The sequence below is a fragment of the Carlito syrichta genome, unplaced genomic scaffold, assembly GCF_000164805.1.
Source record: "Carlito syrichta isolate Samal-C Ts95f unplaced genomic scaffold, Tarsius_syrichta-2.0.1 Scaffold136492, whole genome shotgun sequence".
Classification (NCBI taxonomy): Eukaryota; Metazoa; Chordata; class Mammalia; order Primates; family Tarsiidae; genus Carlito; species Carlito syrichta.
Genome location: NW_007080588.1, coordinates 12,946 through 38,637, shown reverse-complemented (window position 1 = coordinate 38,637; position 25,692 = coordinate 12,946). Strand labels below are relative to the sequence as shown.

Below are 25,692 nucleotides of genomic sequence, written 5' to 3'. Positions count from 1 at the left end.
TATCTGTTCCCAAGAATCGCTCTGAATGATGGTAGGTGAGATAATTATTTTTAAGTACAGAAAGTAGAAAGTTTTAAAACATTGAATTCAGCTCATGCAATATATTAGATCAACATTTTTTCTGAAGATTTTTTTCTCTCCTTGATATAGCAACAGCAACAATGTATAAACTACTTTGTGGTTTTCTTACAAATAAAAAATGTTCCTAGAATAAATTTTATCTGCTGATGTTATCACTAACAGTTGGGCTTAAAAAGATTTATTTCTCTTTTGCTTCTCCAGATCTTGCATCAACGTCTCTATTACGTCTGCCTTCAACAAATTGTTGGATCTTCAAGGATAAGGAGTGCATGGTTACTTCCAAAAACAGTACAAAAATCTAGCCCAACACTTTAATCACATCATGAAAGAACAACTACCCCCAAGACCCTTCTCCTTCAAAGGAAAGTTGAATTGAACACAGGCCATGAGCTAAATGAAACGGAATCCCCAAAAGACTCTCCTGTTCTTCCATTTCTAATCTATTGTTACTTTATAAACATTGGAATAAACTTTAGGCAGCAGGGCTCTGTGGTAAAGGGTGAATAGGTGTGTATGTGGGAAATGAATATAAGAATTTTGAGCTAGATTTTCTTTAATATTGCTTTGAGCTCTGAGATTCCTTGGGTGTATAGCTATTTTCCTAATATACTCACAATTTAAAAATAATCTACCTTCCCTGATGCTGAAATCAGTTCACTAATAGTATCACCAATAATCCTTCTCTAAATAAAGGAATTTTATCTTTTAGGAAGAATGTATACTATACTTGCTTTTATGATTTTCCCCCTTTAGGCAATGACCTGTTTTAATTGAGATTTTTCTGGTCTCTTATGGGAGTATATCATAAAATCTAAAATCTAAAAGAGTTTTTTTTTAAAGTATTGTAGCTGGACACGATGGCTCACACCTGTAATCCCAGCACTTTGGGAGACCGAGGCAAGAGGATTGCCTGAGTCCAGGAGTTCGAGACCAGCCTGGACAACTTGGTGAGACCTCATCTCTACAATAAATCAAGAAAAGTTAGCCATACATAGCGGCACCTGCCCGTAGTTCCAGCTACTTGGAAGACTAAGGTGAAAGGATCACCTGAGCTCAGCAGATTGAGGCTGTGGGGTCAGTGAGTGTGCCCCTGCACTCCAGCCTGGGAAACAGAGTTAGTGTCCGACTCAAAAAAAAAAAAAATCCAGAAACAAACAAACAAGCATAAACAAACAAATAAAAAACCCTATGTAATTTAACCACTTTTGAGGAGTAAAATAGATGCAAATGACTGCTTTCCCTATTGGGCCAAAAATGTCTTGTTTGCAGAATCCCATGGGAAGTGAGGAGATCTCTACTACAGGACGTACAAGTGTAGTCTGAACACTTCAATAATCCTCATTATAAATTGTGACTAACAGAGGTCATGGACATGAACTTGCTGCATCTTCCTAGGATCACGTCTGGGTTTTTAAAATTTTTTTAATGGGTTTCCATAGAGTCCAGAAATAGAAAATTCTATCCCAAGTTCAACAAGCAAAATTGTGTTTGGGAGGGTGCGTTCTGGACTATGGTTGTCCTGGTCAGCTGAGTCACTTATTTTCTGGGAATCTCAGAGCAAGGCGTCTCGAAGTACCTATAAAATGACCATATCATGACATGCAGTTGGGTTATTGTATAGATTAAATAATATACCATATGGAAAATGCCTGGCCCCTGATCAGCACATGGTGATAAATATTAGAATTTATCACTATTCACCTTGTAGGGGCAAGGTCTTAGAAGGAGCCTTAAAAAGCCTATTTTCTCCCTTGATCTTGCAAGAAAGTCCATGGAGAGCTCCCAGCTTTGTCAACCTAACATCCGCAGCACCTTGAAGAGCTTTATACATGATGTAACAGGCCTTTTAAGAAGGCTGCTTATTCATCACATTTTAGGTCTAATAATAACATTAATAATTATTCATGGTGGATAAAGGGAAGCAAACTGATTGCTAACGATATCAGGAAGGACACATCAAGGCCATGGCATAAACCACCACCTCGTCTCGCTCAGGGAAATCAATACCCAGGACCCACTAAATTGACAAGAGCCTCAAGAACCGGGCTGCGTATTTTGATGTTTTAATGTTCAAAATTAAATTATCGTTAATAGCTTTGGAGGGCACAGATAGTTTTGGTCTGGGCTTTAAGCGTACCCACCACACTCACCTGTGCATGTTGTAGCTGATAGGTGATTTTTTTTTTACCCGTCTCCCCTTCCTGTCCTTCTTCTGAATCTCCACCATCCTCTATGGCTTGGCTTAACTCCCACTTATAAGTGAAAACATGCGGTGTTTGGTTTTCTCTTCCTGAGTTAGCTCACTGACGATGATGTTCTCCAATTCCAACCAAGTTGCTGCAAAATACGTTATTTCATTTTTTTGATAGCTGAATAGTATTCCATGGTGTATATCTACCACGTTTTCCTTATCCAATGATCAGCTGATGGGCATTGTGATTGAATCCCATCTTTTTTTTTTATTGTGAATTGTGCTGCAATGAACATGCAGGTGCAGGTGTCTTTTTTATTTAATGACCACTGTTCTTTCGGATAGATACCTAGTAGGGGATTGCTGAAACAAATGATAGGTCTATTTTTATTTGTTTGAGAAATCTCTGTACCACTTTCCATAGAGGTTTCATGTAAATTACACTCCCGCCAACAGTGTATAAGCATTCCCTTTTCTCGTGTGTCTGCTAGCATCTATTTGTTTTTATATTTTTTAATATTGCCATCCTGTCTGGCGTAAGGTGGTATCTCATTGTGGTTTTAATTTGCCTTTCCTCAATGATGAGTAGTGTTGAGCATTTTTTCATGTTTTATGGCCATTTACATATCTTTTTGTGAGAAATGTCTTTTCATGCTGTTTGCCCATTTTTAAATGATGCTATTTGCTTTTTTTTTTTTTTCCCCTGATTTGTTTGAGTGCTTTGTAGATTCTGGACATTAGTCCTCTGTCAGATGTATAGTTTGCAAATATCTTCTCCCATTCTGTAGGATGCCTATTTGCTCTGCTGATTATTCCTTTTGCCACGCAGAAATTTTTTAGTTTAATTAAGTTCCACTTACTTATTTTTGTTTTAGTTGCATTTGCTTTTGGAATTCTAGCCCTAAATTCCTCACCTAAACCAATGTCCAGAAGAATTTTCCTAGGTTTTCTTCTAGGATTTTTAGGGTTTCAGGTATAACATTTAAGTCTTTAACCAGTCCTGAGTTAATTTTTGTATATGGGGAGAGGTAGGGATCAAGTTTCATTTTCTGCATGTAGCTATCCAATTTTCCTAGCACCATTTGTTGAATAAAATGCTTGTTCTCCAGTGTATGTTTTATCTGCTTTGTCAAGGATCAATTGATTGTAGGTATTTGAGCTTATTTCTGGATTCTCTACTCTGTTTCATTGGTCCATGTGTCTGCTCTTGTACCAATACCATGCTGTTTTGGTTACTACAGCCTTGTGGTATAATTTGAAGTCAGGTAATGTAATGTCTCCAGTTTTGTTCTTTTTGCTTATAATGGCTTTGATTATTCTGGCTCTTTTTTGGTTCCATAAGAATATTAGGATTGTTTTTTCTAATTCTGTGAAAAATTACATCGGTAGTTGGACAGGGATTGCAATGAATCTGTAGATTATTTTGGGTAATATGGTCATTTTAACAATGTTCATTTTTTCTCTCCATGAGCATAGAATGTTTCTCCATTTGTTTATGTCCTCTACAATTTCTTTCATCAGGGTTTTGTAGTTCTCCTTGTAAACATATTTCACCTCCTAGGTTAAATATATTCCTAGGTAATTTAGCTTTTTGGTTGCTATTGTAAATGGAATTGAGTTCTTGATTTGATTCTTAGCTTGGTTGTGACTGGTGTATAGCAGTGCTTCTGATTTGTATATGCTTATTTTGTATCTTAAAACTTTAAACAATTCATTTATTAAGTTCAGGAGTTTTTTGGAGGAGTTTTTAGGATTCTCTAGGTATAAGATCATATTGGCAGCATACAGAGATAATTTGATTTCTTCTTTTCCAATTGGATATCCTTTCTTCTTATTATTGGTCTGTTCAGGATTCTATTTCATCTTGTTTCAAGGTTGAAGGCTGTATGTTTCTATGAGTTTATCCATTGTTTCTAGATTGTCTAGTTTGTTTTCAGAAGGCTGTTCATAATAGTCTTGGATAATCTTTTAAACTTGCATGAGGTAGTGAAAGCTAGTACCGGTTTACTGGAATTGCACTCACGGCCAGGGTGTCCCAGCATACTGCAATCATGTTTATTATGTCCTATAACAGCGGGGCCATCACGGCCATGAAGGGGGAGAGCTGTGTGGCCATCACTGCAGGCAGGCATTTCAGGATCCAGGCCCAGGTGATGACCATGGACTTCCAGAAGATCTTTCCCAGGGGTTACCAGCTGTACATCAGTCTGGCCAGGCCCGCCACTGACGTCCAGATGGCTACCCAGTGCCTCAAGTTTCAGCTGAGCCTGTATGAGTTGAAGAAAGGTCAGCAGCTCAAGCCCTACACCCTCATGAACATGTTAGCCAACCTCCTACAAGAGAAGCATTTTGGCCTCTACTACATGGAGCCTATCATCACTGGGCTGGACTTGAAGACCTTTAAGCCCTTCATTCGCTCTCACCCTCATCAGCTGTCCCATAGTGAATGACGACTTTGTGGACAGTGGAATCCTGCGTCAAGAAAATGTACAGGATGTGCGAGTCCCTCTGGGAGCCCAACCTGGATCCAGAACACCTGTTTGAAACCATCTCCCAGGTCATGCTGAACGCTGTGGACCGGGATGTGGTGTCAGACATGGGAGTCATCATCCACATCATCAAGAAGGACAAAATCACCACCAGGACACTGAAGACCCAGATAGACCAACCCTCTCCCTGAGCCTGCTGCTTTTTTGTTTGTTTGTTTTTTAAATAAACTTGCCTTTCTTTCGTTCCCCTCTAAAAATAAAATAAAATAAACTTCCATCATATCAGTTGGAATGTCTTTATTTTCATTTCTGATTGAGTTCATTTGAATCTTCGCTCTGTTTTTCAATTAATCTAGCTAGCAGTTTATCAATTTCGTTTATATTTTCAAAGTACCAACTTTTTGTTTCCTAGATCCTTTGTATTTTTCTAATTTCAATTTCATTTAGCTCTGCTCTGCTCTTCATTAATTTTTTTCTTCTGCTAACTTTGGGTTTGGTTTGTTCCTGTTTTCTTGTTCTTTGATGTCAGGTTGTTGATATGCTATCTTTCTATCTTATTAATGTAGGTCTTAAGTGCTATAAATTTTCCTCTGAGCACAGCTTTGCCTGTGTTCCAGAGGTTTTGATAACTTGCTTTATTATTGTCATTTGTTTTGAGGAATTTTTAAGTTTCCATCTTGATGACATTTTTCACCCAAGGGTCATTCAAGAGCCGACTGCTTAACTTCCATGTTTTTGTTTGGTTATACAAGTTCTTCTTGGAGTTAGTTTTTAGTTTTATTCCACTGTGTTCTGAAATGGTGATTAATATGATTTCAAATTTTTTAGTTTATCGAGACTTGATTTGTGGTCTATCATATGATCTATCTTGGAGAATGCTTCATATGTCAATAAGAGAAATATGTATATTCTGTAGTTTTTGGTGAAATGTTCTGTAGTTGGCTGTTAGTTCTATTTGCTCTAGAGTCTAGTTTAACTCTTATGTTTCTTTGCTGATGTTCTGTCTTGATGATCTGTCTATTGTCAGTGGAGTGTTGAAGTCTCCCACTATTATTGTTTTGCTATGTATCTCCTTTTTATAGGGCTAGTAGAATTTGTTTTATAAAGCTGGGAGCTCTGGTGTTAGGTGCATATATATTTAAAATTGTTATGTCTTCTTGTTATATTGATCCCTTTATCATATAAAAGCCATCTTTGTCTTTTTTTATTGTTGTTAGTTTAAAGTCTGTTTTATGTGTTTTGGAAATAGCTACTCCTGATCATTTTTGGTTTCTATTTGTGTGTAATATTTTTTCCTAAATCTTTACCATGAGTCTGTAGGAATCTTTGTGAGTTAAATGGCACTCTTTAAGACAGCAGAAATTTGGGGTTTTTTTCCGTTCTGCTTGTCTTTCTAGTGGGGCATTGAGATCATTTATGTTCAGAGTTAATGATGTTGTGTAAGGTATTATTCCATTCATATACTTGTTATCTGATTGCTTTATTTATTTATTTTCTCAGTTGTATTAGTGTTCCATAAGGCCTGTGGGCTTTATGGTTTCCAGCATTTTTCTACTCGTATGTTGCAACCTTTTGTTTCAGTATTGAGAACTCCTTTGAGTATTTCCTATAGAGCCAGTGACAAATTCCCTCAGTCTTTGCTTGTTTGGGAAATACTTCATTTCTCCTTCATTTATGAAACTTGACTTTGCAGGATACAAAATTCTTACCAATTGTTAACCTGTTTGTGAAGATTGAAAATGGGGCTCCAATTCCTTCTGGCTTGTAGGGTTTCTTCTGAGAAGTCATCTGTTAGTCTGATAAGTTTACCTTTGTAAGTTATTTTATGCTTTTGCCTTACTACTCTTAAAATTCTTTCCTTCACATTAACTTTGCAAAACTGGATGATTATATGCCTTGGGGATGACCTTTTTTGCAATGAATCTTCTTGGGGTTCTTTGGGCTTCTTGTCTGGATGTTTTATCTCTGGCAAGGCCTGGGAAATTTTCCTCCATTATGCCCTCAAATAGATTTTCCAAAGCTATTGCTTTCTCTTCTTCCTCAGGAATGCATATGACTCTTAGGTTTGGATGTTTTACATAATCCCACATTTCTTGGAGGATTCTATTTTCTTTATTGTTGTCTGATTGGGTTAATTCAAAAACTTTGTTTTCACATTCTGAGATCCTTTTCTCTACTTGTTCTAGTCTACTGCTAAAACTTTCCACTGTTATTTTGTACTTCCATTAATGGTTCTTTTATTTCCTGAATTTCAGCTTTTTTTTTTTTTTTTGGTGTCCATCTCTTTATAGAATTTTGCACTTATGTCTTGAATAGCTTTTTAAATATCTTTATTCTCGTTTTCAATTTTATCTTGAAGTTCATTGATCAATTTTATAATCAATCTTTCAAATTCCATGTCTGGAATTCAAAAATTTTATTTTGGTTAGGGTTAGTTACTAAAGAGTTGGAGTGGTCTTTTGTGAATGTTGGTGAACTCATATAGTCAGAATTATTTTTCTGGTTCTTTCTCATTTGGGTAGTCTATTTCTTCTTATTTGAGGTTGGCAGGGTACTGATGTAGGTGCTGTAGGGTTTTCTTGGTTATGTATAGACTTGGTGTAGTGAGTATCTTAATTGCCAGCTGTGGCAGTCCTCTACTGGGTACCTGCACTGGCTCATGGCATCCAGAATGACCATAGCAGCTTATAAAGTAGCATTACCTGGAGTTTTTGATTAGGCCCTCCCCAAAGCTGAAGTATTGTATCCGATGTGATAGGCTGTATTCTTAACCTCTGGCCAGGAGTGCCAACTTGTGGGTAAAGGCCCACTGCGATGATGGCTATGAGCTTTCTCCTTGGCATGTGTTGCTCCAAGGAAGAGCCCCACCAACATAGGTAGATTACCCAAGTTCTTTAACTGTTTTGTGCCTTTGAGGGGAATGTGGATATGTGAGAAAGGAGTTTGAGCACCCCACAAAAGTGCACTCTTGGTTATCCCAGTGGAGATTAGGAGGACATCCTAGGTCACTAGGTAATGCTGTTGGTCAGGGCAGGCACAGAAGACTTTGCATGGAAAGTGTGGTTGCTAAGACAACGAGTTCTAGCCAGCTTCCCACCTTGGCCTCAGGCAATTTGCCTTGTGAATGTCAAAGGTACAGCCAGCCTCAGGGTGTTCTCAGTCAACTTTCTCCAGCCAAGAACTATCTGCAGCTGAGGAGTTTGCCCTTGGGGCCTGTCCCCTCGGTGACTAGAAAATAGCTGTATCACCAAGGATTGAGTTCCTGGGAAATGGCAGCTGGTGCTCCTCAGGTTGTCTTGTTTCTTGTTTCTTGCACCACTCCATGAGGGCTTCAGCAAGACTTGACTGAGAGTAAGGCAGTTTCTGGTGAGGGACTGGAGTTCCACAAGGCTCAGGAGGCCTCCCAAGTCTGTAACAGGAATACAGGACTCCTGAATCTCCCTCACTCACCTTCCCTGCTGCATCCGGAAACTGCCAGTGGACTGTGATGATGGTGATAAGAGTCTGGCCAGCTTCAACCCAGGTTGATGGATGTTTCTATTCTTTGCACTCTGTGGTTATTATCTCTTTTTTGAAGAGTTGTGGCCATGCCGCTGGTCTCTCTGGGTGCTGAGGAAACTCAATCTTGGTTTACTCTATAGGAAAAGTTCACTCTAGCGGCCTCACATTGGTCATCTTAATCCCCTAATCTGGGTCTGCATGTTTAGAGTTGGTGGGTAGAGTGGGGTCTAGAAACCCACTGCTGTCTATGCTTAGAATACCCTGTTGTGACATTGAGTCTTAGTCAGTTCATAAAACCCAAAAATCCTGGGCAGATAGGCCTCTATTAGAGTTTTCTAAGGGATCTACATCTGTTTCATGCATTGCCAGGTGTGACAGGAATAGCAGAAGGACCGTTTTACAATGAGGGCATCACTGACACTTACTCTGAAGAGTGACTTTTGAAGTGAGACCTGAAGAATGAGTAGTTATGAGCAGGCAACTCCCAGGGGAAAACATTCTAAGTAATGAATTTCATGGGTGGAGGACCTAATGGAATTTCTTTAAGCAGGTGGAAGATCACCGGTATGTTCGGGGCTTGGGAAGGGAGCAAGAGCAGATGTAGGTGCCGTTCCATTGGTGACCAGGAGCCAACCAGGTAGACCTTTGGAGATGGTATTGCCATAAGGTTTTGTCCTAAGTGTAAATAGAAGCAACTGAAAAAATCTCAAGGAGGAGAACACAGCAATCAGAATTACAATTCAGAAAGACCCTCAGTGGCTTTATAAAAGCCAATTCAAAGGGGGCAGGACAGCAAACAGGCAGTAGTTAGGGGACCAATCCAGATGACAGAGGATGCACATCAGAATCAGAAATAATTAGTAGTTATTTTTACTGTTTAGTCCAACCCTGATCCAGACTACTGAAACTATGAAAGGAGCATCAAGATAACACTTTGGAGAATTTTGGATTTGACTCTAACCATTTTCAGAGTAGCCCCTTAAAACCCCCTTCTGGACTGAGAGATTGAGAGGTTCCCACATTCAAAATTCCAACAAAGTCAGCGACAGCCACAGAATCCTTTGGGGAAAAACATTCTGTTCCAGACTTCCAGTCTCACTTTCCTATACTCCTTCCCCAACTGTTCACTACACCCGAAGTGGGAAGACACCTTGTCTCCTTGGCATAAAACAAGGTAAGTGGACTGAGGGGTGGGATAAAAATGGAAGAACTTAAACTGTTTTTCAGATGGCCTAGCTGTCAGGATCCATTTAGGAGACAGAAAACACTCCAAGTATTTTAATGGGAGAATTTAATATAAAGAATTATTAACCAGGTATTATAGAACTGAAGAGGCAAAAAGCAAACACTAAGGTATAGAGCATGGAGAACAAAAGGAAGCAGTTAGAATTACCAAAACTTAGAAGCTTGGGGGAGGGTCCCCGTGAAACTGAGACCTGGGTCTTTAAGGTGGGAAGAGGACACAGCGAGGCTGATTCGTGATGCAGGAAGAACTGAAAACTGGAATCAATTGCTTCTCCTGGAGCAAAGTGAATCTGATAAGAATAGGAACTAGAGCCCTATCTACTGACGGTTGCCAGCAGGGAGCAGCCAGAAAAACAGATGGGATTTGCAGAGTCCCATCCCCAGCATCCAAAAAGCATCCAAAAGCAGAGAAGGAAAGGTGTGGCCAGAAGAAAAGAACTTAATTATTGGCACAGTCCCAAGTGATCATTTGGAAAAATATAACTCCTTCATTCAAAACTTTTGGTAAAAGTTTTCCACTGTTCTGTAAAGTTATACAAATGTGCAATGCTATATATATTTTCAGAAAGAGAGAGGTAGATAATATTCATAAACTACTGCTTTTCCTTATTCCCTAGTTAATATGTCTGACTCTAGGAGGACATCCCACTTCTAAAGTGTATGAACAACTCTTAAAACTCAATAAAAAGGACAATAACTTAGTTTAAATATTGAGCAAAAGATCAGAATAGATATTTCTCCAAAGAAGATATACAAATGGCCAATAAGCACATGGAAAGACACTCAAAATCATTAGTCGTTAGAGAAATGTAAATCAAAACCACTAAGGGTTGCTATTTCACCACCCACTGTGATGGCTAGGATCAAAAAGACAGATAATGACAAGTGTTGGCAAGGATGTAGAAAGTTGGAACCCTCATATAATGGTAGTAGGAATATAAAATAGTGTAGCAGCATTGGAAAAAAGTCTAAAAGTTCTTCAAATGGTCAAGTATAGAATTACCATACAATCCAGCAATTCTATCCTAGGTATCTACTCAAGAGAAATGGAAACATGTGTTCACATAAAAACGTGTACATGGATATTTATAGTGGCATTATTCATTTCCCATTATCTCTATTCCATTTTATAGATCTAATTTTTCATATGATATGATTTCCCTTCAATCTGGGTAACTTCCTTCAACATTTCTTATATTACAGTTCTGATGGTGAAAAATGGTCTCCACTTTTATGTATTTGAAAATGTATTTTGTTTTTCTTCTTGGAGCATATTTTCACTAGATATCAAATTCTGGGCTGGCGGTTTATTTTTCTTTTAATAGTTAAAAATATTACTGTTTGCCCCACTTAGATTGATGAAAAGTCCGTTTTCAATTGTTTTACATTACTTGCACATGCCATGTGTCTTTTTTCTTTGACTGTTTTCAAGATTATATCTTTCTCTTAGATTTTCTGCAATTCAACTATGGTGTACTTAGATGATTTTTTTTCTTTGTATGTATCCTATTGGAAATTTTCTGATTTTATTGGATCCGCATGTTTAAGATTTCACTAATGTTAGAAAATTTCAGCTCTTATTTCCTCAAATATTTTTCTTCTATTCGCTCTCCTTTTTTGTTTGGAACTCCAATTGCATATTCTTAGATTATTTGATATTGTAGCAAGGATTACTAAGGACCTATTCATTTTTTTCCTGGTAACTTTTTTCTCTTGAATAATTTATCTTCATTTATCTTCAAGGTGAATGACTTTTTTTCTTCTGTCTCCAATCTACTGTTAAGCCTATCCTGTGAATTATATATTTCAGATACTACTTTCATTTCTAGAGCTATCATTGGCCTTTTTCTAGTTTTCATCTCTCTAAGTTCTTATCAGTTTATTCATAATGCTACATTTTCAAGTCCTCTAACATGTGTATACTAACCACTTTAAAATTTTTATATACTGCCACTTTGCAGACACTGCTGCCTTGAGCCTTTTCCCTTCAGCCATGGTCAACCCCACCGTGTACTTCGACATCACCATCAACAGCGAGCCCTTGGGCCGTGTCTCCTTCGAGCTGTTTGCAGACAAAGTTCCAAAGACAGCAGAAAACTTTCGTGCTCTGAGCACTGGAGAGAAAGGATTCGGTTATAAGGGTTCCTGCTTTCACAGAATTATTCCTGGGTTTATGTGCCAGGGTGGTGACTTTACACGCCATAATGGCACTGGTGACAAGTCCATCTATGGGTAGAAATTTGATGATGAGAACTTCATCTTGAAGCATACAGGTCCCGGCATCTTGTCCATGGCAAATGCTGAACCCAACACCAACGGTTCCCAGTTTTTCATCTGCACTACTAAGACTGAACGGTTGGATGGTAAGCATGTGGTTTTTGGCAAGGTGAAAGAGGGCATGAATGTTGTACAAGTCATGGAGGGCTTTGGGTCCAAGAATGGCAAGACCAGCAAGAAGATCACCATTGCTGACTGTGGGCCACTCTCATAAATTTGACTTGTTTTATCTTAAATTAGCAGATCATTCCTTCTGTAGCTCAGGAGAGCACCCCCTCCATCCCATTTGCTCGCAGTATCCCTATAAACTTTGTGCTCTCGCTACGATTTTTTGGGTTCCATATTTTCCTTATTCCCTTCCACATCTAGTTGGATTGCAGAGAAATAAAAACTAAATAACAACAGCAAAAAAACTTTATATACTAACTACAACATCTGTGTCTCTTGGGAGAGTCAGTTTCTATGCCTTTCTTTCCTGTTGACAATGGATCCTATTTTCCTGTTCCTTCCCAGGTCTAGCAATTTTTTATTGTATGCTGGACAATGTGGATGATAATTGAAAAGACTGAATTCTGTCTTATGTCTTTGAAGACTGTCCATATTTTTCCTAGCATGCAATAAATTTGGATGAATTAAACTCCAGTCTCTGACTTCCCAGGAATGGGCAGGAGCTAAAATGTCTTCATTCATTTTTTTTTCGATCTCTCATCTGTTATCTTCTGTCAGGTCTCCTTCCCACGCATGTGTGTTTCAGGTATTAGCCAAGAATTTGAGTGGAGTGCATATTTAGATTTTGGGTTTCCTCCCTCTGTAGCTCCCTCTTTTTCAGGGTATCCCAGCACCTCTCACTTTCCATCCATACTGGAATTTTGAATATGTAAGGGAGTAAGTCTATGGATTACTGCTTCTTATCCAGCTACACCGTAACATGAAGACTGTTGGCCTTAAGCAAAAGGTTACATAAATGTAAATCTCACTCAATAGGTTTCCTTTATTTCAAGCAGTCACCCTTTTCACTTTTGGCCTTCTTTTGGTCACTTTCTAGTATATTCAAATAGTTGTTTAAGAAGAATTTTGTTCATGGTTATGTATGTATATATACTGTAATTGTTGTGTGACTGTATCTAACTGTCTGAAACAAGCTACTTCATCATGATTGAAACCAGACCTCTTGGCTTAGAATTTTTTTTATTTTAAAATATTAGAACATAGTCCTCTAAAATATGTTGTCCTAAATTATATTATGACCAACATTAGCTGGAGTTTTAGGTTACGCACTTCGGCTGGCACTGTATATCATCAACTTTTCAGCAATCAGATAGATGGGAAAAACAGTATGTGTTTATATTTGCATTTCTTTAAATATGCATCAAATTTTCTTTTAAGCAATAGACTCTCTTCACTATGAAATTCAGGTTTAATCACTTTTCTTGATGTCCTAGTGTGCTGTTTGTTTTATATGTTTTATAAGCATTTTGTAGATTAAGGAAATTAGCCCCTTGTTTGTTATATGTCACAAATATTTCTTTTGGCTTTGTGATTTGTCTTTTGACTTTACTTAAGAAATTATTACGTGCTAATTTTATAAGTGATGCAATGTTTCCATCTTCTTTTGGGACTTTTGAGTTCAGAACTGAACTTAAAAGGCTTTCTACATTGCAAAATCATAAATAAATTCACATGTAAGATTTTTTTTCTCTTTTAGTCTCTTAAAGCTTTATTTTATTTCATTTCATTTTAATTTTATTTTTGCTTTACTCCTCATCTGTGTAGAACTGATTATGATGTAAAAAGTAAATAGAACTCTCTCTTTCTTTCTAAAAACCAGTCTATAATTTTGCTATGCTTTTAAATAAATAATCTTTCCTTCCCCTATTTATTTGAAGAGCTTATTTATATTATATTATAAATGACCTTTTATCTTTTATTAACCTCCTGTTCATTGTACTGGTCATCTCTTTTTCAGCACTAAATTATTTTCATTGTTGGGGCTTCATCTAACACATTAACATCTATTAGCATTTGTCTCAGAGAGTAATTGCTTTACATGTATTATGTGCTAACAGTCCACCTCCAAAAATCCTTTTCTCCATTTCTTAACTTTAATCATGGATATGCAGGTGACTGGGCCACTGCGTGTGCAGGTGACTAGGTCACAGCCTGTGCAGCTAACAGCCCAAGCTGACCCAACTTTTCTCATATCATAGGCTGAAGATACTTTTTCAGAGCTACCTGCCCAGTAAGAGGTGATGACATTTTTATACAGAAGAGCAATATTTTGGAGTGTCCAGGCAGTTGCTCCCCGTCATCCATAGCCTCAATTGCGTTTCTCAAGTTCATATTTTAACAAAGATAGTGCTAATATTATGAAAGAAAAAGATCTATCAAATATGTTTTGGTGATAATAAGTGATCATTATCAAAGTTCAATTGGAAATAATTTAATGTTACAATAATGAATTCATTCATCAAGTAACTGAATGACAAAAATGCTACAGACCAGCAAACCACACTGAAATGTGCTAGAAATCAGAAGCTTAGAATAAAAAAAAACATATTAGAAAGATCACAGACTTACAAACAATGCTGAGTGTGTATCCTCTTTGGAGGCTTTATTTCATTCCAACACAAGATATTTGTTTGTTGCCTGACATTTATCTCGATACAAAAGAATTCACACTAGAGAATATAACTTGTAGGCTGGGAAAGACAAGGCTCAATTAGTTATAAATATTCACAGAAGTTTTATTTTTAGATGAAATCTAGCTCTTGGTAGGATGAGTCAAAACATGAAAGTACAGGAAATTAGAGATCAAACAAGATAAATAAAAATACATATTGAAATATGTGGAAGATGGGAGCCATTTTTCCTGTTGATATTTAATATTTTAATTTGCATTCAAGCCGGGCTCGGTGGCTCAGCCTGTAATCCCGCGCTTTGGGAGGCTGAGGTGAGTGGATTGCCTGAGCCTGCGGGTTCTAGACCCACCTGGGCAACTTGGTGAGACCTCATCTCTACAATAAATCAAAAAATTAGCCAGGCTTGATAGCGCGCCTGTAGTTCCAGCTACTTGGAAGGCTGAGGGGGAAGGATTGCCAGAGCCCAGCAAGTGGAGGCTGTGGTGGCCAGGAGCTGCCACTGCACTCCAGCCTGGGCAACAGAGTGAGACTCCAACTCAAAAAAAAAAAAAATTGGCATTCAAACACTACCTCAAGAAAAAAGTCAGGGTTTCAACACCAGCAAATAAAATGTAATAAACCCATAGTAGCACATTGAGAAACCAATCTGCTCCTGCAAAGTGATAGATGACTGAGATTCTATGAAATAAAAAAAACTGAAATGCCAACCAAAAGAAATGAACTTTTAGAAAAACTGTATGTGTCATATATACATTTGCATATATAATTGTGTATATGCATATACACTTATGTATATGCAAATGTGTCTATGTAAGTGTTTATATATGTGCATTTATAAATAGATGTGTATATAATTTATCAAATATAACATTTTAAAAGAACACTTTATATTTTTTGTGCATTATTTAGAATGTTAAAATATCACTTGCCATAATTTTATCCACATGATAATGCCTCTGAAATACAACTTAAAGGAATGGAGAACATTTGATAATGATAATGATAGATAATGCCTAAATATACATTTTTTCCCTCTCTCTCTTTCTTTAAATCCTTACTTCAAGAATGAAATTCAGAGGGGCGCAGTGGCTCATGCCTATAATTCCAGTATTTTGGGAGGTTGAGGTGAGAGGATTGCCTGAGCCCGTGGGTTCGAGACCAGCCTGGGCAACTTGGTGAGACCTCAGCTCCACAATAAATCAAAAAATTAGCCGGGCGTGGTGGCGCTTGTCTGTAGTTCCAGCTACTTGGAAGGCGGAGGTGGAAGGATTGCCTGAGCCCAGCAGGTCAAGGTTGCGGTGGCCATGAGCATGCCACTGCACTCCATCCTGGGCGACAGAGCGAGACCCCAACCCTCCCCACCAAAAAAGAATGGAATTCAAATGACTGACTCACCAACTTTGAAATACTAATACATGAAGAGAATCATTGTAGTCATTTTCTACAATAATAGACCACAATTCTTCCATAAATACTGATTGAAGCAGTTCTCTGTATGAGTGTGTATTTGTTTGTTCTTCACAAAAAGAAGTTAACATCTCTGAAAGGTGTCAGGTAACAATGGCAGCCGGTCCACCCATATAAAATGTACTGCCAAAGATGCTGGAAGTTTCCTGTTGAGAAAGAACTAGATGAAGCCATCGAATCGGATGCCGAAAAGAACACGTCACGCCAGGGGGAATGTCACAAGTAGAGTTGTGTGTACGCAGAATTCCTAGGGAAGGGGGAAAGAGAGAAGAAAAGAGAAAACAAGTGTTAGATGACAGCACACAAAAATGACTTGCCGGGTTCTCGGCTGCCAAAATGACCCCATCAAGAAATGATAGCTGCCCTTGGCTGATGTCAGAAAATGGAAGCAGAAAGAGCCGATTTGTATCATAGGAGCATACCCATCACAGCCGCAGAAATAGGCAGCAGGTGCCCAAACCCAGGGCTTTAGTTAAAAACTGCACATGGAAGAGAGGGAGAAATTCTGAAATAGGCAGCATACATCAGTGCCCTAGATATTTTCCAATTCTGGCCTTTAAAGCCAGACTTCCTCCTGAATTCCCTCAGAAGTCAGAGTGCTTTGCAGCATGCCATTGCTTTCATCTTCCCCCCTATTAAAGCATTATTCACAGAACACGAAGAAGAAATGGCACAAAACAAGGGGCAGGTGAATCACTTCTATGGGTCATACAAATAATGAGGTATCAGCTACCCTAGAACTCAAAAGGGCTTCCAGTGCGAGTACCTGCCGTCCCAGTCCTAGACCGCTCCTGTCTTCAAAGGTTGCAGAGAAAACAACGCCACCACTTTGCCCTGAAACTTGGGACCAACACAGCTGTCTCTGTCACAGCTGTCTCAGCTATCTCTGAGACACCTAGCATCTGGGTGGCACTGGTTCTCGAGTGGGTGGTTTAAGGCTCCCTGCCTGCTGGGTTCAAGCCGATTGTCAGAGAATTCCAGCAGAGAGAGAAATGAGTCCTAATGGGCAGTTTTTACAGGACAAAGGTCAGCTGTTTCAAGTGGGGTGGGAGTGAGGAGGAGGACGTCCAATGAAGCTTGAAGTCGTTTCATAGAAACCACATGATAAAAATGGCCAGGACCATTAGCAACCCAGCTGGACCTGTTGTGTGTCTGGTGAGCACCAGCATTTCAGCAGTGCTTCTGTCTCCGTGACATATGCCTTTGCTGTATATTTTAATTCTTGTCTTTGATTAAACATTGATCACAATGCATCAGTTCATGATGTTTCATGGAATGAGAATTCTGCAGCTACCACTGAAAAATTTTATAACCATCCTTTGCAGAGGAATTGATCACACAGGGTTTACTAGCCAGGAAGATGGATGGCGTGCAGCGGCACCAGAGTCGTGGCATCAAGAGCTCAAAGAGAGACATTTAATGAAATGCTGCTAGACGGTATCCAGCCACCCAGTGTCCTGTTTCATCTAGAAAATAAAATACAGGACTCACCTGACTACCCACTCTGTCATTTTTACGTTAATGTTATACATGACTGCAGAATGCTGAGTTTCATCCCGTTCCCAGGAGGTATATATTTTGAACTTTCATGCATTCTCCATTGGTGTCAAGGTGAAAACACGCTATTACTCAGTTGGTGCGGAGTCCATGACCAACTTTGATCTGAAAGTGAAGAAACAGTAAAAATCTACATTCTTAAAATTGTTATGGAGTTTCTAAAAGACTTATCTTGCTACCAACAAATTGTGGAGGAGATGTTCAAAGGCTTCATTTATTTATCAACCTTCATTTGCCCAAGTGCCAAAGGGTGGGTGAACACTCCATTCTCAGGCACACCTAGGAATCTCTGTGTAGGAGATATCTGTGGCTTCTCAGATGCAACATTTACGGATAAGCACGCTATTCCTATGGATTTGCACATTCTAGATGATTTCTGGTTTCCATTTTAAATAAAATCAAAGATTTCTGGAACCAGAGCAGAATGCACAACACACAAATCTATGCACCTCTCAAGCAACTTTAGCACTGATATGACTTTTAAATTGTGAGTTCTTACTTCTCATTCCTGGATTTGCATATCTGTTCAAATCTTAGTGATTAAAAAGGAGCTGTCAAGGTTGATAGGCCTAAAATTAGAGCTGACTGTTCATTTTGAATGTACACATTAATATAAATGCCGCTACTTCCTATTTTTCTCTAAGCCTTCAGGGAAGGAGACTCAAATGCGTTAACAGAGTGGGACATTTTATCTCTTAAAAAAATGTGAAAAGCAACATTAACAGCATGTAAATAAATCAGCAATAAAAAAACCACTCCACTTTAGCAAAGTGGCTAGAACATTTTTAAAAACACAATTTTAAAGAAGAGTACATTTCTACCAACTCACTATAAATTGCCCTCTAATGACTTCAGTCCATAAGAAAAAAAGTCAACGATCTCTTACACTAAGAAGTATTGTAGATGATTTTTAAAAATCATTTCATTCAATATGACTGATCTATGAAAAAATATATTTGGACCTGTGTCTTTACACCTACAAGATGCATTCTGATTACATTATCCTTCACAGGCATTTCGTGTCCATTTAGCCATGAAAAGAATTACTAAAGATGTACTTTTTAAAATCTTTTTTTGGTTGGGAGGGATTGACAGTAGTAGGAATCTGTCAGGGTGGGGCACACCTCCTCAACAAGGGCACCTGCATAATGAACATTTGTATACCTAACCTTGAATTGTACTCCACATCTTTAAAATAAAAAAAAATTTTTAATCTTTTTTTTCTATTTGAAAAAAAAGTTATTTGTTATTTAGAGGAAATATACAGTATCTACGGACCCCTCTTTGAAATGTAGTGTGTGGAAATAATACTGCTCCAATAAATAAAAAGCTTTTAAAAATTCTTTGTTTTGGCATAGTTCCTACAAGACTGGGTGACAGAAAGAACCAGTACCTCTCTCCTGGGATTTAGACATTGCCCCAGCCACAGATCTCTGCTGCCCTGCAACACTTCTGAGCTGCTACACAAACCTGGCAATGTCTGTGCTTTTCAATTACTCTTCAGATAAAATCGGAACCAGAAGGATCCAGTCTGGTTTTTGACAGCTATTTAATCAGTTACTATACAGGAAACATGATACGCCCGTTGACTTTTTCCAGAAAGCAGCCGTATTGTAAAAGTAAAATTCAGCAGCACGGCACCTTGCTTAAGCAAAGGCTAAGCTGGAGACCTTTTCTTTTAGAAAGGATGCTATTCCTGACTCAAGAATCATTGATGCTTTTTTCAGAGAGTGGAAGTTCAGCCGGTTGTAGCCAACGGCAGTACTGCAGTCATGCACATGATAGGAAGTTAATACTGCCCGTCCAAAGTGGTTTGGGTTGCTAATTCTAAGCTGCTCAAATGTCCTTTGTAATTAGTCATTTGATAACCTCTGGTGTTAAAAGAATGCACCTGAAAGATAAAGCCGCAAATCCTTCAAGGCAGAGTCTGGATCCCAGGTAACTTTCTGAAAGAATTTTTGTATTCATCTAGCTTTGACTTGATGTGAGTTCTGATTCCCTCCCCCTCCACCTTGAGTGATTAATTGCTTAAAAGATTAATTGTTTAAAAGTCCTGCCATCTGGAACATCAGTTATCCAGCAAAGTACAATTTTTGGTGTGAACAGTTCAACTGTGTCTGTCTTCAAGCTTCTATTCGTGGGATTTTGAATCATCAATTAAGGTGACTTGACGATTAAGTTACCTGTGGCTGGTTCACCTTTGCTGAGGGGTTCCCCATTAGAGACAAATGCTGTAATGATTTCCCAAAAGCATCCCACTGGGCTGCTGAGTACTTTGGAGGTACTGTCAGCTGCTTCCTTGAGGCAATATGTCCATTCACCTACACCTCTGCTGTGCTCTGCAGTAGACCCAGACTAAGAATCTCTCCCCAGAGCAGGGGTTCTTTTTCTACTCATTTCTTCCTCCGTGATACTCAAATATCTGAGAAATATATTGCTCTCCAATAGAAGTTTACAGACACTCATTCAACCCAATACACTTTTTGGTTTCTACTCAAAATTATTTTCCTGTTATATGATAGTCTTTGAGTCTTAACTCAGAGGTCTTGATCTAATGCTTAGACTAGCCGTTTTACAATAATAGGTCAGAAGATCTGGTGTCAGTGATTGCTTTATAAAGATTGTAACTTTTCATCAGAGTTAAAGCTTAAAAGCTTAGGGACAGCGGAGTTGATAATTAAGGTGGGAGTAAAGATACAGGAAATGCTGAGATAGGGTTCTCGAATGTTTAAAGGACTTTCAGTTGAATGGCAATTAATAAATTTATCTGCTCTTAGGAAACTTTAGATCCAACATGTCATTGGGAGCACATGGATAGATCTTAAAGTTTGAACCACCATTTACAGTGAAAGGAGAGGATGAAGTGGGGTTTAAAGACAATGGGATGGTTTGAAAATCCAGATTAAAAAACCAGTCAGACGCCCATATTTCCACCCCGAGCTAACGTTGTCAAATCAATACCTCATACCCACAAAAGAAAGAACATTGATTTACTGGAGCAACTGAATCAGAAAATCTCAGATTCAAGAGCCTCAGGCATAGAGGAAGGTGAGATGAATGCCTTACTCAAACCAAGGGAACTGAGTAAAAGTCTACAAAAATGAACAGTAAGGCACAGATTCTCTTCTTCCTTCCTGCTCCATGACATCACAAACAGGCTCCAGACCCAGGAGGAAAAATGGCACCTGCCACTATTAAATTTGCCTTCATATTTTTTTCTGAATTGACATTCAGGGCTCAACTCAAAAGGTACCCTGCTTCCCACATGTGCGTCCACACACACAAACACATCAAGGCGCACACATACACACACACACTCACACAGTATTCAACCAAATTTTATCATCTCACTCCTAAATATAAACGATCAGCCAAGGATCACCTTTAATGACAGGCTCTATCATGAAATTAAAGATCAAAATGATCAAAACATTAAAAAATAAACACAATGCATAAGATAGTTTCAAAACAATTATAGCTGATATTATAAAGGTAAGAGAGAATTTTACATTCATGAAACAAGAACAGAAAACTACAAAAAGAAACAACCAGAAAGCAAGGTGTGGGAGTTTATGCTTGCAGTCCCAGCTACTTGAGAGACTGAGGTGGGATGATCTCTTGAGCCTAGACGTCCATGATCAGCCTAGGCAACAAAGTGAGACTCTGTTTCTAGAAGGAATAAACACATGAAGGGAACAAACAGAAAATAAGAAAATACACTGGTTTAAAAAAATGTTGAAAACATTCAGGAAAATAAACACAAATCAATAGAAGGATTGGAACACAGAGTCAAGAAATTCTCCCAGAAAGTAGAATGTTAAGAAAAAATGAGGAGTAATAGGACAGAAAAGATATAAGGAAATAATGAATCAATCTAGGATGTTCAATAACTGACTTAAAGGCATTATAGAAAGAGCAAGCAGTGAAGAATAGCATTAATGACTAAAAGTCAAACCAATACAACTGTTTTCCATATTCTAAGGCTATGAGACTTTGCAAAGAGAGGTCCACTGTGTGTTCAAAAAATGAATAAAACAGAGGCTTATAATCTTGAATCTTCAGAATACCAAGAACACAGGAAAGGCCTATTACTTCCAAGGAAAATATATCCTAACCCAAGATTCCAAAATTTAAAATAGCATTGGACTTTTCAGCTGCTTTCAAGCAGGAAAAAAATCTCCAAAATTCTGAGTAAAAATAATTTCCTACCTATAAACCTGTACCCAGACAGACTACCAAACAAAGTGAGAGTAGAATTTTCAATTTATGAAATTCTCAAAATCATGTCCTTCCTTTTCTTAGGAAACAGCCAGAAGTGTTCTACCTTGAAAGAAGTGAGTAATTCAAGAAAGATAAGAGACTTTTAAAAAAAACCCTGGAGAGTCAGTAAGAAATGAGGAGGAAAACATTATCTGGATGTAATGGTCAAGGAAAGTTTCTATAAGCCGAGAGAGCAGCCACTCTGGTTTAGAGAAATTAATTCAAAGGACACCAAATAGACTACTTTCTCTCTCTCTGTGTCTTTCTTGCATGCCCGCGCACACACGTGCGCGCGCGCGCGCGCGCACACACACACACACACACACACACACACACACACACACACACACACACACACACACAGACGCAAAAAAAAACTACTGAAGGTATTATCTGACCAGTTAGACTATGTGAGGAATTGTACCAATAAGCCTTTCAGAGGCACAGAAAGTCTCAGTCAGATGTCAAGGAAAACTATGTAAATTTAAAAACTGAGGCACGTGGTAACTTGGAAAAATAAATGTTTACAGGAGAGAAAATGCTATCCTACCACTCTGCTCGGTCATCAGTGAATAATATTGATACAATTAAAATCACCGAAAGTGGATTTAAGTAAAAATTAAAGATACTATGCTGGAAGAAGGGGTTAGGAGCTTAGGATGAATGAGCCAAGATCTCGTCTCTCTTAAAATGAAGTTAGTAGACAAAACTAAAAATAGATGAATCAAGCAATAGCAACATCTGCACATTATTTAAAATGTGGAAGTAAATATTTTTAAAATCACGTAGAAGGGTTTTTTTAATGAATACTTCTAGGGAGAAGCATTGGACAGAGCCCTGGGAAAGCAAAGATGTTCTTGTGATAAGCTCTTTGTACTGATCTGATAAAAATAGAAATGGACTAGCCGGGCTCGGTGGCTCAGCCTGTAATCCCGCACCTTTGGGAGGCTGAGGTGAGTGGATTGCCTGAGCCCACAGGTTCGAGACCCGCCTGGGTAAGTTGGCGAGACCTCATGTCTACAATAAATAAAAAAAAAAATAGCTGGGCGTGGTAGCGCGCGCCTGTAGTTCCAGCTACTTGGAAGGCTGAGGCGGAAGGATCGCCGGAGCCCAGCAGATCGAGGCTGTGGGGGCCGGGAGCGGCCACTGCACTCCAGTCTGGGCGACAGAGTGAGACTCCAACTCAAAAAAAAAAAAGAAATGGATTTTAAAAAGGAGTGTGTCATTTAGAGTTATAAAGGTAGTTTCAGATCTATCAGAAAAAATTCAAAGGAGTTATCTCTGGGAAACAGGACTGGTTACAGGGGAGAGAGAGATTTTGTGTGTTTCACTTTAAACTGTTTCACATCATGTACACATTTCTTTAATAACAAAAACAAAAATGTTATTTTTGAAAGTTATAAAAACAATAGAATTGAAACTCAATCAACATATCTAAGTTCATTATAGCAACTTAAATATAAATGTCAAAATATCTAATAGCTACCCAAAGAACAAAGTATTAGCTAACACATATTGAGATCTTCCCAAGTACCAAGTACTGAGTTAAATACTTTTACACAAAATTAACACATTTGGTGTTTACCATGCTACCTGGTAGTTACTGCCAAGTATTCCCAATTTAATTCATAAGGAAGTTAAAGCTCAGCAAGATTAAGTAACTTAATTAGTAACAAGTCTTGGTGGAGCATGTTTTAAGACGAGGTAATCCCAAACCCAAACCCTATGCTTTTAACCATTCAGCCAGGTTACCTCCACTGCAGGCAGCAGTCAGCAGAAATGTGCTCACAAATTTTCTGTTCTTTATGTCAAAATGGACGTAGCTGTGAATAATGTTCTGAAGACATTTGTAGCTCAGTATTCGAGTCTTACATTTCACTTTTGCTCAAGTTCTGGTTCACTTATGTTGAAAAATAACCCAGAACCTGGATTTGGTGTCTCTGTTAAAGCACTGTGTATATTGCTGTGTTAGGCTATGTAAAGCACTTGTTTCAGGAACATGAACTCTCAGTGAAGAAAATGCCAGAGATTTAAAAATGCAGTGATATGATCCAGTGAAACCAAGTCCCTTGCCAGTTTAATTACAGTATTAGGGTTCAGGGCAAGATACAATTTATGGAGCTTAACCATTACAAATCCTGAAGATAAAATCCTATGTTTACCATCCAACTCAAAGTGTACTGAGTCTGTAAGATGAGAAATCAGATGACATCAAGAGTCGGTGAGGATTAAAACACCCGGAAATCTTATACATGGTTTGTAAATTTGTACAACCATTTTGGAAAACTATCAATATCTAATAAATCTGAGCATAAACATATCCGATTTCCTCCTTGAAAGCCATATGTATTGTCACCAAAAGATTTGTACAAGATATTCATAGCAGGACCATATCTAACAGCCAAAACACTGGAAACAATACGCCGACAGGGGAGATAGATAATTGAATTATGGTACAATCACACCATGGAATAAATGACTGCAAGAAAAATGAACTGCAAGTACTTGCAACAGTATGGAAGCATTTCCCAAAAATGTTGAATGAAAGATCTAGACACAAAGCGTACCCTAAAGATGGCAGAGCTGGGCCAGCATAAAGAGAACACCATAGTGGCATCAGGAGTTGCAGAGAGCTGCACCTCTGCTAGAACCAGGGTTCAAAAGAGCCCACAGCCTGGTGACACGCCATCCTGTCCAGGGCTCCAGGAGTTGCTTTCTGTAGGCTACCACTTTTGCAAGAAGAATGTCACTCAGTTGTGGCCTCAGCAGTGGCCTGCAGAGTATCCCAAAGTCCCCGGCTGCTACTCCCAAGCAGAAACCGAGGGGCCCGCCTTCCCCAGAGGCACCAGTTTCTCCTGCCTGATGCAAGCGTTTCAGATTGGCAGAAGCTAATGAGCCCTCAGTTGCCTCTGATGGTTTCCATTCCAGCAGAACAAATGAGCAGATAGAATGAACTAAAAGGGCAGATCTGATTTGGTTTCACTGAAGAGCCTCTGTGCACCCATCAGCTCAAGTTGATCGTCATTGCCTGTGAGGATGCAGAATTGAAATAAGATGCATTGTGTCCAAAGGAATTCCACTCTGCGGCTCCTCTCTGTGCCAAACACTGTTTTCTTCCCTGTCAATGGCTTGGCACTTGCTGTTTCTATCAGATTCTTGCAAAGGCTGGTAGGAAAGAAGTCACTTTCCATAGCATTTTAGAAATATTCCCTGTGTCTTTAGATAGCTAGTAGCAGAATGGCAGTGCTAGGGACCTAAAGCCAGACTCCCAACATCTGTCTAGTTTGGTTACACATCTGTAGAGAATTGCATTAAGAAAATCAAACCAACGAAACTACAATATGGTAATTAGCTGTGTGTCTAATGGAGTGAGTGGGGCATTGGGTCCAAGGTGGACCAGTTGACCCTGAGGCACCACACTGGAATGGTGGGTCCCATTCACTCTTCTTAGTCTATGAGGACCAAGTCTAGTTTTTCCCACGCACGGCAGCTGCTTCTCTTTCCAGAGACCTGCTTCTCTTTATCAACTGAGAGGTGTCAGGTCCTCCAGGTTTTCACTCTGCCAATTTCTACTCATTAAACTTTACCGTCCCTTAAACTTTCTTGAGCCTCAGTTTTCCCCATCTGTAAAATATGTTATATCTCAGCAAGGTTTTATGAAGAATAAAAAAAGAGATTGTGAAAGTACTTTGGAATGTGCTGTACGAGATAATAGTGTTTTTTCCCACCACACACACACACTTTGTTAATACGCACACCTCTTCAAAATAAATGATGTTCAACGAAACTTTTATAAAAAGGGAACATTTTTTAAAATTTGCTCTTCTTACACTTATTTATTTTAATATCCTTAAAAATAACTGTAGCCTCCTTGATCTTCTCTTCTTAGATATTGATGTGGTTACAATGATTAGGGTTATATACATTTTGAGACCACTAATACTATGCTAAGTATTGTCTGCAGTGACAAGCTGATAGAAACAGC

General features: G+C 38.6%; 2 pseudogenes; both read left to right on the top strand.

The window, feature by feature from the left end:
* The first annotated feature begins 4,323 nt into the window (after positions 1 to 4,323).
* Positions 4,324 to 4,952, top strand: LOC103251151 (annotated as a pseudogene).
* Positions 4,953 to 11,500: 6,548 nt separating this feature from the next.
* LOC103251150 lies at positions 11,501 to 11,998 on the top strand (annotated as a pseudogene).
* Positions 11,999 to 25,692: the final 13,694 nt, after the last annotated feature.